General features: G+C 37.5%; 1 protein-coding gene across 5 annotated transcripts in view; it reads left to right on the top strand.

The window, feature by feature from the left end:
• The first annotated feature begins 878 nt into the window (after positions 1-878).
• LOC135217884 (catenin alpha-like) overlaps positions 879-14,048 on the top strand; it is a 119,563-nt gene continuing 106,393 nt past the window's right edge. For 3 of the 5 annotated variants that reach the window (XM_064253912.1, XM_064253915.1, XM_064253904.1), the window contains exon 1: positions 885-1,004. The gene's annotated coding sequence lies outside the window, so the exon portion shown is untranslated. Of the gene's footprint in view, positions 1,005-14,048 lie in introns of all 5 variants that reach the window. The other 2 variants (XM_064253916.1, XM_064253913.1) reach the window with 1 other exon arrangement.

The following is a 14,048-nucleotide window of genomic DNA, read 5'->3' as shown; positions in this document are numbered from 1 at the left end:
TATATATATATATATATATATATATAGTATATATATATATATAATATATATATATATGTATATTATATATATATATAATATTAATTATAATATAATATATATATATATTTATATATATATATATAGATATATATTGATATATATATATATATATATATATATATATATATATATATATATATATATATATATATTACCTTGGTGTAGTCCATGTTATGAACGTCATGTGCTTCGAAATTTATCCTCCAATAACAAAAAATTTATTAAGCCTGTCATTAGGGACATATTTAAAACTTTTTGGAAACCTATGAAGTGTTGATGTTTATAAACATATATCTCCTTAACATTCAACACCTTAGAAATCCTCCTTATTTATCAATTAGAGCGCAATCAAAAGAGATTTCATTCAAGCAATTAGATCTCTCCTCAGACACTGCTTCCATAATCTTTACTATAACTATCTCTCCCGTCCTCATTTTTCTCTTCTTGGCTATATTTCCTTCTCTTGGAAATTACTGCGCCTGTCGAGTGCTGAGGCATAACCTACTTGCATGATAAACGTACCAAATAATTCATCTTTCATACCGTAAAAAATCTAGAAAGGAAAAAAAAAAGGTAGTTTACAATATGCGCATGCGCTCTTCTTCGCGCATGTAAACAATAATCTAATACGCAACTTCTCCGATTCTTTCTAAGCAATTACAAATGATGTTATAAAATTTCCATTTAGATGAGAAGCGAAGTTTGAATTTCCGGGAAATATTTATAGGTACTTATGCAAATAATAAATAATTTCCAGGAAAACAATTCAATATATTAATCCAATGGGTTCTTTCTTTAATGAAAGAATCGTATGGAGAAATATTTCTTAGCGTGCGGACGCAGTGAAGTCTTACCCGACCCTCTAGGGTGGGACTGTCAATGAGAACAGTGATGTTTTGAAAGAGAACAGTGACGGTAGAGTTACGGTAATACTGACGTATCCTTAATCCGAATTCTAGACGGTTTGTATCCTTTTTGTTTCTTTTGTTGCTGTAATGCCGTGGTCACGGACGTTATTTTGATTTGTGCAATGTACCATTTTGGGAAAGCTTGAGAGCTAGACGTCTGTTTAGGATATCCTACTTTGTTGCAGAAGGATCTCGGTCATGCCAACGTATCCTACGGAGCCTATAGCTATTGGGGTAGCTTAAGGTCTGTGCCGTAGATATTCTTGTGGATTAGATAGTGAAATGCAGGCTAGGTGAAACGAATTCAGATAAAGGTCAACCTAGGTAGACTTTAGAATAGGTTGGCCTGTCCCGTAGCGTAGCATAGGATCTGAAAGCCTACCTCTAGCTAATACCTAACCCATGCTTAGGCTAGGAGAGCGGATCCTGGGCACACTTGTTTCCTATAGGCTTTTTTTTATATGATTACATGACACAGAAGGCGGTACCTGAATTGATATTTAGCCTATGCATTACCTAGGCTACCGGCTGTAGCTTAGTAGTAGTTAGGCTAGCTAGCCTATAGTACTTTAGAGTTTGGAAGCTAGGCACACTAATGTGGCATAGGCTTAGTTCCAGTAGAGGTTATGTCACATATAGCTGGTTGAATAGGCAAACTCGTGCAGCTTGGTGGTCCAATTATTTCCATTTAGGTCAAAATTTGAGTCAAGATAGCCTTCTGAAGGTTTATAGCTAGCTAGTACCTAGCTAAGGCTAACCTTGATAGTCTTATTATGCTTAGCGTAGGCATTCTGCCTAACCTGAATTACCTATCCTAAGCTGCTCAGTTTTGCCTGCTTGGGGCTTCATTTCTTTGACCCATAACCTCCTTCCATTACCCAGGATGCAACCGCTGCAGTTGTATGTATAGCTATTTTGTGCAAATAATGATCAGAAACATCTTGTGTAATTTTTTTGGCTGGTTACTTTTTTGGTGGGAAAGGATTTCTTGTATTATTAATATTCAGAAAATGAACCCTATTCATATGGAAGAAGCCCACAGGGTGCACTGTAGGCATTACTAAAGGTTCTTCGACCTCTAGCTGCAACCCCAACCCCTTTCATTCCTTTTACAATACCTCCATTCATATTTCTTCCATCTTGCTAACCATTCTCTCATAACTAGTATTGTTTTATGGTGCAACTGTGTGATTTTCCTCCAGTTACCACACCTTTCAATCCTACCTACTATCAATTTCTTTTCCAGCACTTGGCCTTTGGCCTAAACTATATTCCATTTCATTCCACAGGGGCCACTGACTTGAAATTCAAGCTTCCTAAGAATATGGTGCTTATTAGGAAGTAAAAGAAGGTGGAGGGAAATACAGAAAGAAGAGATCTCTTATTAGAAAATAAATTGATGAATTAATAAATACATATGTATTAAATTCAAGGAGAATATCAATAGGATAGTAATGCATTACATCTTCACTTGAAATTTTAAAGTTCCAATTGCATGACATCCTCAGGGAGACTTCCATAGTCCACCTGAAGGTGTCATACAGTTGTAATTTGTGAGTAAATGCTAAACAAGTGGTACATATATACCCAAGAAGTGACAAATATCTTAAACAAAGCTGAAATATCCATGATTCTGTTGAGTGTACATAGATGTTTTGAAGGAGATAGCAGAATGGACCTGAAATATTTGAAAGACTTGTGTAAAATATACAGATCGCCTGAAGATTAGCGACCCCTAACCTCTCCTGAAGAAAAGCGACCCCAATATTTTTCACCTGAAGATAAACAACCCCAGCTTGTTGGTGTCTCCAATCTTTAGGTGACTCACTTTAGCTCATAATATTATAGAAAAAAGGAGCAAAAAATATAGATATATATTCATTAAAAACTACTTTATTAAACATTTGTTAAAAACACAAATTTAGACAAACAATCAATAGTTGAAAAAGAAACCCACAAATTCACTTTGTAACTTGTTTACTTCTAAGTATTTACATTTATTTTTACTCCACAGTGTGGAGTAAAACTAAATGTAAATACTTAGAAGTAAACAATTTACAAAGTGAATTTGTGGGTTTCTTTTTCAATCTTCAGAAGAAAACTGAAAGAAGTTTTTGTTTGGTTAATCAATAGTTAATTAAAAGCGTATTGTCTTGCAATTTTAGTACAAAAATAATCAAACCTACTGTAACCCCTGTGGCTAGCACGCGCAGCACAATATTACCTCTTGCCAGAACATACTGAGCTTGCCAAGAATCTTTAAATATGCGGATAAGGCGCAAAGCGCAGTTTCGCCACGGCCTTACTGTAACCCCTGTTAATTCCTCACCTTAAGAAAAGCGACCCTAGCGTGTGTTGGGGTCGCTTTTCTTCAGGTGATCCAAATATACAAAGATAATTTTATAGATTTTTCTTAATTGCTTATAAAGCTATAGGCATCATATCAAAGCTGTAGGCTTTATTTGTCATAAACACATGTCTGCATTACTGATGAGTGATAGCTTAGACTTTATTTGCCCAGTGGTTTTTATATTTTATGTTTATTATTATTTATATAGTTGTGCTTTTGCTGTGGAAATTACCATTTCTGTTCTCATGTTATGCTAGTTTTGTTTAAATTTTCCTTGTAGGCCATTACCAGAATGTCTTGTTTACAGTATTATGCTGAAGTTGTTAAACATTATTTGCTCTGTCCTGTTGGTCCTTATCTTCATTGCTCTCTGCTTCTTATTCTTTATCCTCCAGTTGGGCTCTTTCTTTTTAGGTATCCGACTTTTTCATGCTACCCTCCACCAGTTTTCATTTCTCATTTAGAAAAAATCTTACGGCAAACCCTGTGAGCATCTAGAATTGCGATTTGTTGGTCTTGTTAAATAATTTTGTAACAATGATATTGGAGTAAAAGTAAAGATTATTGATTACCACCATAGCTGCAGTACTAAACAAACAAACAATGTTGCAGCAAAATAATCATTGGTGAATGAATTTGTTAGAGAATTCATGTTTAGCGTGTTAATGTTAACCCATATTTAAATGAAACCCCACTGTACAATATCCATCGGATGGTAGATGTTTCTTGCACATGTCAATTTTACACTACCATAGGTTCTCCTCTGCTTGAAATTTGCTCTTAATGGGGCAATATATCAGATATGTGTGTTTCAGATGTGCCAAAGCTTTGTAAGCTTCCAAAAGTATAAGCTATAAGTTGTAACAGAGTTTGATATCTGACTAACATATTCATAACTGGGGGAAGTACCAGTGATGCTACTGCTGGCATTCGCTTGGGATATGTAATGTAATTTTAATTAAGGAAACTGCATGTAATCCCAAAGGTTCAGGAACTGGACACTGCATGACTGCACAATATTTCAGATGTGTTATCTTTTCTAACCATTGTCAGGCTGTATTATTTCAGCTGTGGTATCATTTCTTACCATTGTCAGGTTGCATTATTTGATGTTTAATTTGCCTCATTTGAGAGCTCTGTTTCATCATCACCTAGTTGCATCAATCAAGGTGTTTTCTGCTTCATCACTGTGAGGTTGCATCATTTGAGCTCCATCATCACTGCCAGGTTGCCTTGTATGAGATGTTTTCTGCCTCATCATTTCCAAGTTTCCTTAGTTGTGATGTTTGTCTCATCACTGCCAGCGGCTTCATTTGAGATGTCTGTCTTATCACTGCCAGGTTTCAATTTGAGGGATGTTTTGTGGCATTTTCAAGGTTGTCTCTTGCTAGTTGAAAATTCCAGAATATGATTGAGCTCTGGTTAAAGTCATTTATCACACTAAAGTTTTAATGTTCTTCTCTATCAGCATGTTTCCTGTTGATTATGACTTCATAATGGTGCCATTTTCAGAATATTTTGTCTTAGAAAGCATCATCCACAGATGTCCAGGCTTTAGAGACTGTTTGATATGTTGACAGTTGTGCAAACGTTGTATAAAAATGAGCATGTTTATATGAGATTGCAGTAAACATAGGTAATCACAGCAATACCTTAAGTAAAAATTAATTGAAACTTCAATCTTCTTCCTCATAAACAACTTTGTAGCCTGAAAACCAAGTGGTTCATATTTTTGACTGAATGCAGAAGTCTAAAAAATTGTCTTATGAGCTATCTTACAAAGGCTGTTATCCTATCCTTTTGACTACTAGCAGATTACACTTGGTTGTACATATTAAAGTAAAGACATTAGAACTGGAACTTTTTGCTTGTGCTATGTAGATTTATTTAGCCAGTAAACCAGTGTTATTTGACTGGTATACTGTTAATTGTTTGTGTTACAACCATTGTTTGATAACTATTTTTATCTAAAACTTGAAAATAAGTCTGATATAATGTTAAAATGCATAGTACTGTTTAGGCTCCAGCAGAGAAATAAAGCGTGAAAATCATCACTGTTGCCACACCATCATGGGAATGCATAGCTTACTGCTGGATCAGGTCATGAACTTTCAAATAGCAGTTTCAACGCTTTTCAGATTCTACAGGCGCAGTTTGATATTTCATGGGATCAGCACTTAGTATACATACCAAGAACACTAATATACACATAGTTTGAATTATACAACTTCCCCAGTAATTATATAATCAGCTATATAATTACTGGGTAAGTATAATTAAAACGTTAATTATACTTACCCAGTAAAAATGTCATTTTTAAAGAAGGCCTAAAACCTAAAACAGATACCTCCGTAATTGGTGATTAATATCTGCACTCACCCAAGTTTCAATAAGATTATGAGAATTAACCTGCTCAAGAGTTCTGCTTACGTAGGATACATACCAAAAGAAGCAGCTTATTTATTTGGTATATACATAACTGCACTAATAAGTTATTGTCCTTACTCTAACAAGGAAAGGATTGTTTGAAAGTTTCAACTTATAAATCAGTTGAATGGGTCAAGATATTTACCATTGCAGATAGATAATTTATTCTCAAGAACAGGCCTAAGGTATCTTAGGCATGTAGTTGATCATAGGGAGACAACTGTCCGTAAAGCAATCACGATTCCAGTATGTTTTGGACTAATTACGGCCTGCTCATGCTGATAGAAGAAGTTAGTACTATTGCTATTTTTATTGCAGAACTGCATATTTGATGCCATGTCGCAAAATAAGGATCCTCATATTGGAAAGTGATTGTAGGTGTAACACCCGAGGAACATTCATTGTAGTAGTGAAATTCCTTTTAATGGCACATTTCCCAAATGCTTTGTAATATGATATTGCTTTTACAGAGTTTTCAACTGTCATTTCAGCCTAACTGATTGAGGAGTGATGTTGAGAAAACTCAATATTATGCAGTTCTGCCCTGCGTTGGGGGTTTTTGATGAGGCCATTTCATTACGTCATGGCTCATCCTGTCTGGAAACTTGTTTAGCTTATATTTAAATTTGTGTCGAGTTATTTATGATAATTAAGTCGAAGCACTGTGAGCAATTGTGTAAAGTAGAGACTGTGAGAGCAAATTTGGGCTGTTTTATGGTATAAAATACTGCAATATTAATTTTTATAAACTAGGTCTACGGTTATGATGGAATAGAAGGGCAGAAGTTTTGGGTTTGATAGGTCTGATGTTAGGATTGGGCCTTTGATTTTATAGCTGTATGGAACTTCCAGTACTATTCATTGTTATACAATACACGACGCCAAATTTCATTGCTTTTAGTCTTGCATTGTATGGGAGGTCATGCATCTTTAAGTTTCATTTGTGGCCATAATTAGCTTGGTTGAGAGAGCCTATTGGTGGGCAGTTGTCATTAATTGGTTTTATTAGAATTGTTCGTATGTGCAGTGTTTTGTTACTTTTCTCTCTTTGGAAAAGATGTGTCTATGGCAACCTACTTAAATCAGTATAGGCTTAATTTACGAGTCTTTCAACGTGGCAGGAACTGAGCCAAGTCGTCAGACTTCTCAGTTCCAAAGGTCTTTTATTTTTCACAGTGTTGGGATGTGGAAGTCGTCGAGGATATTGTACAATTAGAACGTCAAAAGTTCAAGCGGAGATGCAGTGCTTTACTGCCTACTTCCCTAAAACAATTCACCCTGTGCAATAGTTGACTAGTTTGTTTTTATTTGTTATTTATTCTTTTCTAACAACTTGCCGCCTCCTTCTGTATTTCCTCCTATCTCGTGTAACTTCTTTCAAAAGAGCACTATAATTATTCTTCGGAAGTCTAAATTTCTAGTCAGTGGCCCCTGTAGGCTTGTTCCTTATGAATAGGAGTTTATCGTCTGAGAAATAATAGCAATATGTGATTAAGTGTGTAAGCCTTTAGTTGGGTGGGAGATCATTATTGGTTAAATGTTTGGTTATTGCCTTCTCTGTGACTTTTTCAACTTCTCCAATGAGGTGAGATGTTTGAGAAGTAGGTGATATGGTTTTTGCTGGTGTTCTATATCGCTGGGCAAGTGATGCCAGATTTTGACATATACGTATTTATATATATTTGTCATTAGTATTTTTTTGGAACCCTCGCGCTACTGGAGATGCTGCAGATGATTTTCTGTAGTTTCTTTTAACCTGACTCCAAAAAGATTGCAGGGAAGTTGTTCGGTTAAACTGCTGAATCCGTTCTGAAGGATATATATGCCCTGCTCAGTTATTTCTTGCTTGAAGTTAGCACAGTATTCTGCATGGCCACTTACGTCAAAGAATGTGCATTGTGGGATCATCCATTTTGTAGAATGTATTCCACAGACAGATAGGCAATGTATTCCGTTAAAGTCAACACCATCATATGATATTTGAAAATAGGACGCTGTCAGTGAAAGGGGACACAACCCCTTCAAGAGTTCTCAGTGACTGATCAGTCGTCTTCAAGAGTTTTTCTCGTTGGTGGAAAACAGGAGACCCTCACCTTGAAATGTGTTCGTTGTCGGAAATGCTTTGAATGAATGAGGTGACGGGATAACGTACACCATTTTATGTATTAAATGTGTGATAAATTTGACATAAACTTGAGTTGAAAGTGAAGATGCCATGAATAATCACCTGCAATGCAGCATAAGGTGAATATCGCAACTTGTTAAAAAAAAATACTTTACTAGTTTCCCCATGGTGTGATTGCTGACTCACTCACCTTTATGTAGTCGTTGTTAAATTGTTAAAAACTATGACTCTTGGCATTAGTTAGATTATGCTAATTCAGGTATTCGCAGGCCATCAGCAGTGTTGCCATATTTGATATGGATGATTGCCCAGAGTAGGAGGTTATGGGCGTCTCGTTTTGAATGTCAGAATTCGGACAGTGTGTTCCGATGGTTCATCTTTAACGTCGCCCACCCGGCATTTCGGAGCATACTCGAGAGGTTTTGGTACGGGCCAAGATGTGCCCGATATTTGTTTTATGCGGTTTTTCTCCCGTTCATATTTTTAACGTCCTGGGACGTGTCTGGACGTCGGTTGGTTACCTCTCTCTCTCTCTCTCTCTCTCTCTCTCTCTCTCTCTCTCTCTCTCTCTCTCAAACAGCACAGAAATAGTTGTGTTCGTATGGTTCAAGATTTTCTCTCTCTCTCTCTCTCTCTCTCTCTCTCTTGCGGGCAGCAGGGCTTCAGGTGCTCCTCTCTATCTCTTTCTCTTTCTGTTGTGCTTGCTTGTTTGAATTGCATGTCTGTTAATTTTTCCCATTTTATGTTCGTATCGACCTACAATTTTTGTAGGCTTGAACAGTACAGAAATTCTCATTTGAAAACGCATCAGTGAGTAGTCATGGACCGTTCTATAATATGATGTATGCTTTATCCCGTCCGTCCAAACTTCATCTTTATTTCGCCAAAAATTTGAGTGAGCCTCGATTCCATATTCATCCATCCCCTCCCCGCCTCCATAATGTGGGTCAGGATTTAGTTGTGTGTGGACCCCGATCCCGTGAGGTGAGGTGTTGTTCTATTTGCTTTAACAAAGAGGAGGGAATGGCCAAGAAATAAAGAAGAGAGAATGGGAACTTGGTCTATAGGAGGATGAGAATGGGAAACTTGCTCTTAAAAAGAGAGAATGGGAAACTTGCTCTTAAAAAGAGAGAATGGGAAACTTGCTCTTAAAAAGAGAGAATGGGAAACTTGCTCTTAAAAAGAGAGAATGGGAAACTTGCTCTTAAAAAGAGAGAATGGGAACTTGGTCTATAGGAGGAGGAGAATGGGAAACTTGCTCTTAAAAAGAGAGAATGGGAAACTTGGTCTAAGAGTCTAAGAAAGGGAGAATGGGAAACTTGCTCTGAAGGAGAGAGACAATGGGAGACACGAGAACCTTGGTCTTCCGTCGTGGCGCCAGAGAGAACAAGAGCTACTATGAAAAGTTCCTGTAATGTTCTTAATTTCTATTTTAGTTTTATTTTTTGTTCAAAGGAACATTATCATGCCTGGGAAAATTCTCTGAGAGCTGCTATATTTGGAAAGGATTTTTTTTTTTTTAGAGTTCCTCATTGGACAAGTTGGTTGTGTACTCGTCTATCAATCTGGTAGCCCAAGTTCGCTCCCCGGTGCTGCTAGTATGGAACCAGATGAATTTATTTCTGGTGATTAGGAATTCATTTCTCGATATAATGTAGTTCAGATCCCACAATAAGCTGTAGGCCCCGTTGCTAAGTAACCAATTGCTTCGTAGCCACGTAAATAATAATGCAATCCTTCTGACCAGCCCTAGGAGAGTTGTTAATAAGCTCAGTGTCAGGTTAAACTAAGATATACCCGACTTTTACGGGGTTACCGAAAGGTTTTATGTACTCAATGCCAAGTGTAGGTTTCATTGATTTGTTTCAGAAAGTTTTAGTTGGCTAGTAGACTTGTGAGCTAAAATGATCCTGACATTTTGAGGAAATGTTTCGTAAATATTTAGTGCTGTATTTCGTAGCGCTGTTCGGAAATGTATTTATATATGTGATTTGTATTTAATATTCTTAAAGCATTGAAAATGTTCATTCATCTCTATTTTGTATGTTAGTCAAAGCGTAAATTTGTCTGTGTTTTATGATTGCTTAAAAGCTGAACATTCTATTTGATATTTTTGTCCTTCGTATGGTGAGACTGGAAGAGAGCAACGTCCAGAATGTCTCCCCTTCCCTGGAAGTTCGGATTGTGGTGGAACTGGAAGACTTCCTGACTGACGCCCTTCTCTTTTTATTATTGTCAGCTGTGATGTTTTGTGAAGGTGGTGTTCCTCCCCATTGTTCCTCGCAGCTACTCTATTTATCTGCTATTCAATCTACCCTAGATATTAATTTCCACACCTTTCTTTCTTGCGTTGAGGATGTAATTACACGCACACACAAACATATATATAGTATATATTATATATATATATATATATCATATAATATTTATATATATATATATATATATATATATATATATATAATATATATCAAATGCAAGCTTTATTGAAAGAGTCAGGTGACAGCAAGTAATTAAGTCTAAATGTGCAAATCATGGAGTTGAGGATGTTAATTAACACACACACACACACACACATATATATATATATCAAAACGCAAGCTTTATTGGTAGATTCGGGTAACAACAAGTGATTAAGCCTCTAAATTTGCAAATCAAGGAGAAATAAAGCTGGATATGGTCAAGGTAATGAAAACAGTCTTTCAACATCTGAGGGAACAGATGCTAAATTAAATACAGTGTCTATATAAAAGACCGTAGCACTTTTGAAAAGGCTTGCCTGACATCAACAGATTGCCATCACCAAGACCAGCTGCTCCTCGTTTCTTTACACAGACTGGGAGATATTGTGATCTTTCCTCTTTTGCTAAATCTCCACGTCATCTAATTTCCAGTTATTCCTATTTTCCCATCATCTGATTTGCTGACTACTGTGTTCTCCGCATCATTCCGATTCCCAGTTCCCGTATTGTTCACATCATCTGATTTGTTATTCCCGCGTTCTCCTCATCACCCGGCTATCAATTTCTCAATCAGCTGCTCTCTCTCTCTCTCTCTCTCTCTCTCTCTCTCTCTCTCTCTCTCTCTCTCTCTCTCTCTCTCAAACATCTATTGCTCTAACTTTGGCCAAAGAGAAGTGACGAATTTACGGCTCGTCTGTATGCCCTAAGAAAGATGAGGTCGAAGAAATTTGGCTAGAAAAGGGGTATAAAATATAAACCATTTTTATCATTGTACGTTTTCGTCTTTTACGTGTTCATACATTTCCTTTGCAACCTTTTATTTTCATATATACCAAAAACAGCTGGAACTGGGGTTTATATATATGAAAATTGTCTGGGGAATTAAAAGCGTTGGTTAGTCCTAAATTAAGTAGTAATTTGTATAGTAAGGGGAAATAGATTGGACGAATCGGGGGAAACCGGAATTGAATGTAGAATTCAGAACGCGTCTACGCAAAGAAAGTCATTTGGAACGATCGGTACGGAAATTGCAGCTCGAATTTTTCCTTCACGAGGAACGCTTTGGCTACAGCATTCACATATTTGGATATATACCCCTCTGATGCACAGCTTGACGCACCATTGCCTTTCTTTCCTCAGGTAAATGCATCATTTACGTCTTGGTAAATTTATTTATTGTAATACATAGAAAGTAAATTTGCCTTTTCCATCTTTCCCCCTTCCACACTGAGGGACCTGGGGCAACCTGAACGAGCTGTCAGGTCTAAAGGCCCCCATACACTGAACGATTGTCGTTATCGACCCACACACACACACTACTCAGACAGTCTGAACGATTTCCGCACCGATTTCAGTCTGAACAAAGATTTTGTCTCGAGAAGACATGGCAGCATCTCTAGAAGAGACGCGGGCGATAGCCTTATACAGACAGATAAACCCATACATTGAACGACCTGTGTATGACAGCCATAAGTCGCAAGCCAGCAACCTGGTCGTGACAGATTCCCGCTGAGATCGTTCAGACATGAAGCTCCGCCTTTTAGCATTCAGACAAGCCCATACACAGTATTTTTGTGAACGATACAGACAGTCGTTCAGACAATCGTTCAGTGTATGGGGGCCTTAAGGTCTGTAGTATTCACTGACAGCCTCTTGTCTTTCATTTATTTTCACAGCGTCACAGCATACAGTGACTACCAACTCTCTCACTCTTCTCCCATTCATAAAGTGTAATTACCTTATATTGTAACCTCGTCATATTTTAAGTCTTTTCCCCTGACCTAGTATTAAATAAGGGAGCCAGTTATTCGCCACATCCAGCATCTAGCACCAGAGCTCCCCTTCTGCCATTCCTATTCTGGTGTCGCCATTATAATGTAGCATCACATAAACCCGCTGACCTTTTGTGCGGTTGTTTTTAATCTGACCCCCTACTGTCTGTCACCTTCACAACCGTGCCATGGGCATTGATCTCTCTCGGCTATTTTAATCTGTTCATAAAATATGGTTATCATTGATGTACAATGATGGTTATACTATCAAATCGTGTTCATTATCTTTTATCCATATATGTTTTTTTTTTCGCAGCGTGAGTTAAGTACGGTGTCTTTATAACCATTAAACTATTTGCCAGTAGATATGAAGGTTAGAGACAAAGCAGTCTGTGCCAGAATTTAACGTCTTGATCATAAAGCCTAGACTGACCTCCTCTCCCCCTGCTTCATTGTAAAAATTTTCACAACAATCGCTGCTTTGTCAGTGTAAACAGAGGGTCATCATCAGCTCCATTTATTCGTTGCATGCGACGCCTTTCTTCCCAGATAAGAACTTTTCTTTGTACCACTATAGTACCACTTTGTGAATATATCATCATCTAGGTGTTCGTATCTTCTCTCTGCCCAGAAGCGTAGGATGCATTGACTATTTCAACCAAGTAGTCCTAACCTGTGTGCATGACCAAAAACCTCAGGTCATTGATTCATTTTGTCTTGTAGGGCGTCGTTATCGTCATCTTCCCTTGAAAGCCTTTTTTTTCTATGCTGTGTTACTCTGATGAGACACCTGAAGAACGTCTCGATTGCACACCCAGAAATGATCAACCTTCCATTCTAACATTCTAACAAAGAAAGTTGAGAAGTCTGTATGATGTACTACATACATTCCACTTTGCTCTCTTCGAGGCACATCCGTCCTTTTTATCAAGCTTTTGCTAGACCCCAGCTGCCTTTCTTATTTCACATATTGAGCGAAGCGCCCCAGTGGCGTGGTTGGTATGGCATTGGCGTCTCACCTCGGTGGTCGCGAGTTCGATTCTCGGCCATTCCATTGAGGAGTGAGAGATGTGTATTTCTGGTGATAGAGGTTCACTCTTGACGTGGTTCGGAAGTCACGTCAAGCCGTTGGTCCCGTTGCTGGATAACCGCTGGTTCCATGCAACGTCAAAACACCATATAAACAAACAAACAAACATATTGAGGGATTCACGGCTGGGCTTTTTGTACCTTCCGACAATTTGACAGTTGACTGTACAAGTCTGCCAGTACTATTCCCTCCTTCTTCCTTCTTACTTCCCACCCTCTTCTCAACTGTTTCATAGCGCAACTGCTTTGAGGTTTTCCTCCTGTTACACCTTTCAAACCTGTCTACTCTCATTTTTTTCCGTTCAGCGCTGAATGACCTCATAGGTCCCAGTGCTTGACCTTTGGCCTAAATTATATATTCCATTCCATTCCACCAGTGCGTTTCCTCATTCATCCGCTATTCATCCCGACGGCCATTCACCCTTATAACCCAATTCTTGCCGTCATTCCGTTTCAAATTCCTCTCATTGCTGACATCTTGATAGTCGGCAATCTCGGCAGCATTTGTTTATCGCATAATCAGTGGTATCGTACGAAAATAGTTGCTATTTCACGCACATCATGTTAGGAATTGTTAATTACATTGTGGCATTCCCTAGAGAGGTTGACGTCTGTGATGAAATTTGATGTTTGACCTCTTGGTACATTGCCAGGTATATACGTACAATTACAGTTGTGTATATAAGTATTTTTATGACTTATTTCTCATTTCTGACTGTTTTACACGAAAATGTATGCACATTCTAAATTCATAGTTTTAATTCTTCTGTAGAGGATATATATCAGTTTTTACCAAATATAAATTTTTACCATAGTTTTGAAATAATTTATTTTATTTATTCAGTTCATAAATTCACTGATATACATTTCAAA

The sequence above is a fragment of the Macrobrachium nipponense genome, chromosome 9 (genome assembly GCF_015104395.2).
Source record: "Macrobrachium nipponense isolate FS-2020 chromosome 9, ASM1510439v2, whole genome shotgun sequence".
Lineage (NCBI taxonomy): Eukaryota > Metazoa > Arthropoda > Malacostraca > Decapoda > Palaemonidae > Macrobrachium > Macrobrachium nipponense.
This window is presented reverse-complemented; position numbering and strand designations above follow the sequence as displayed.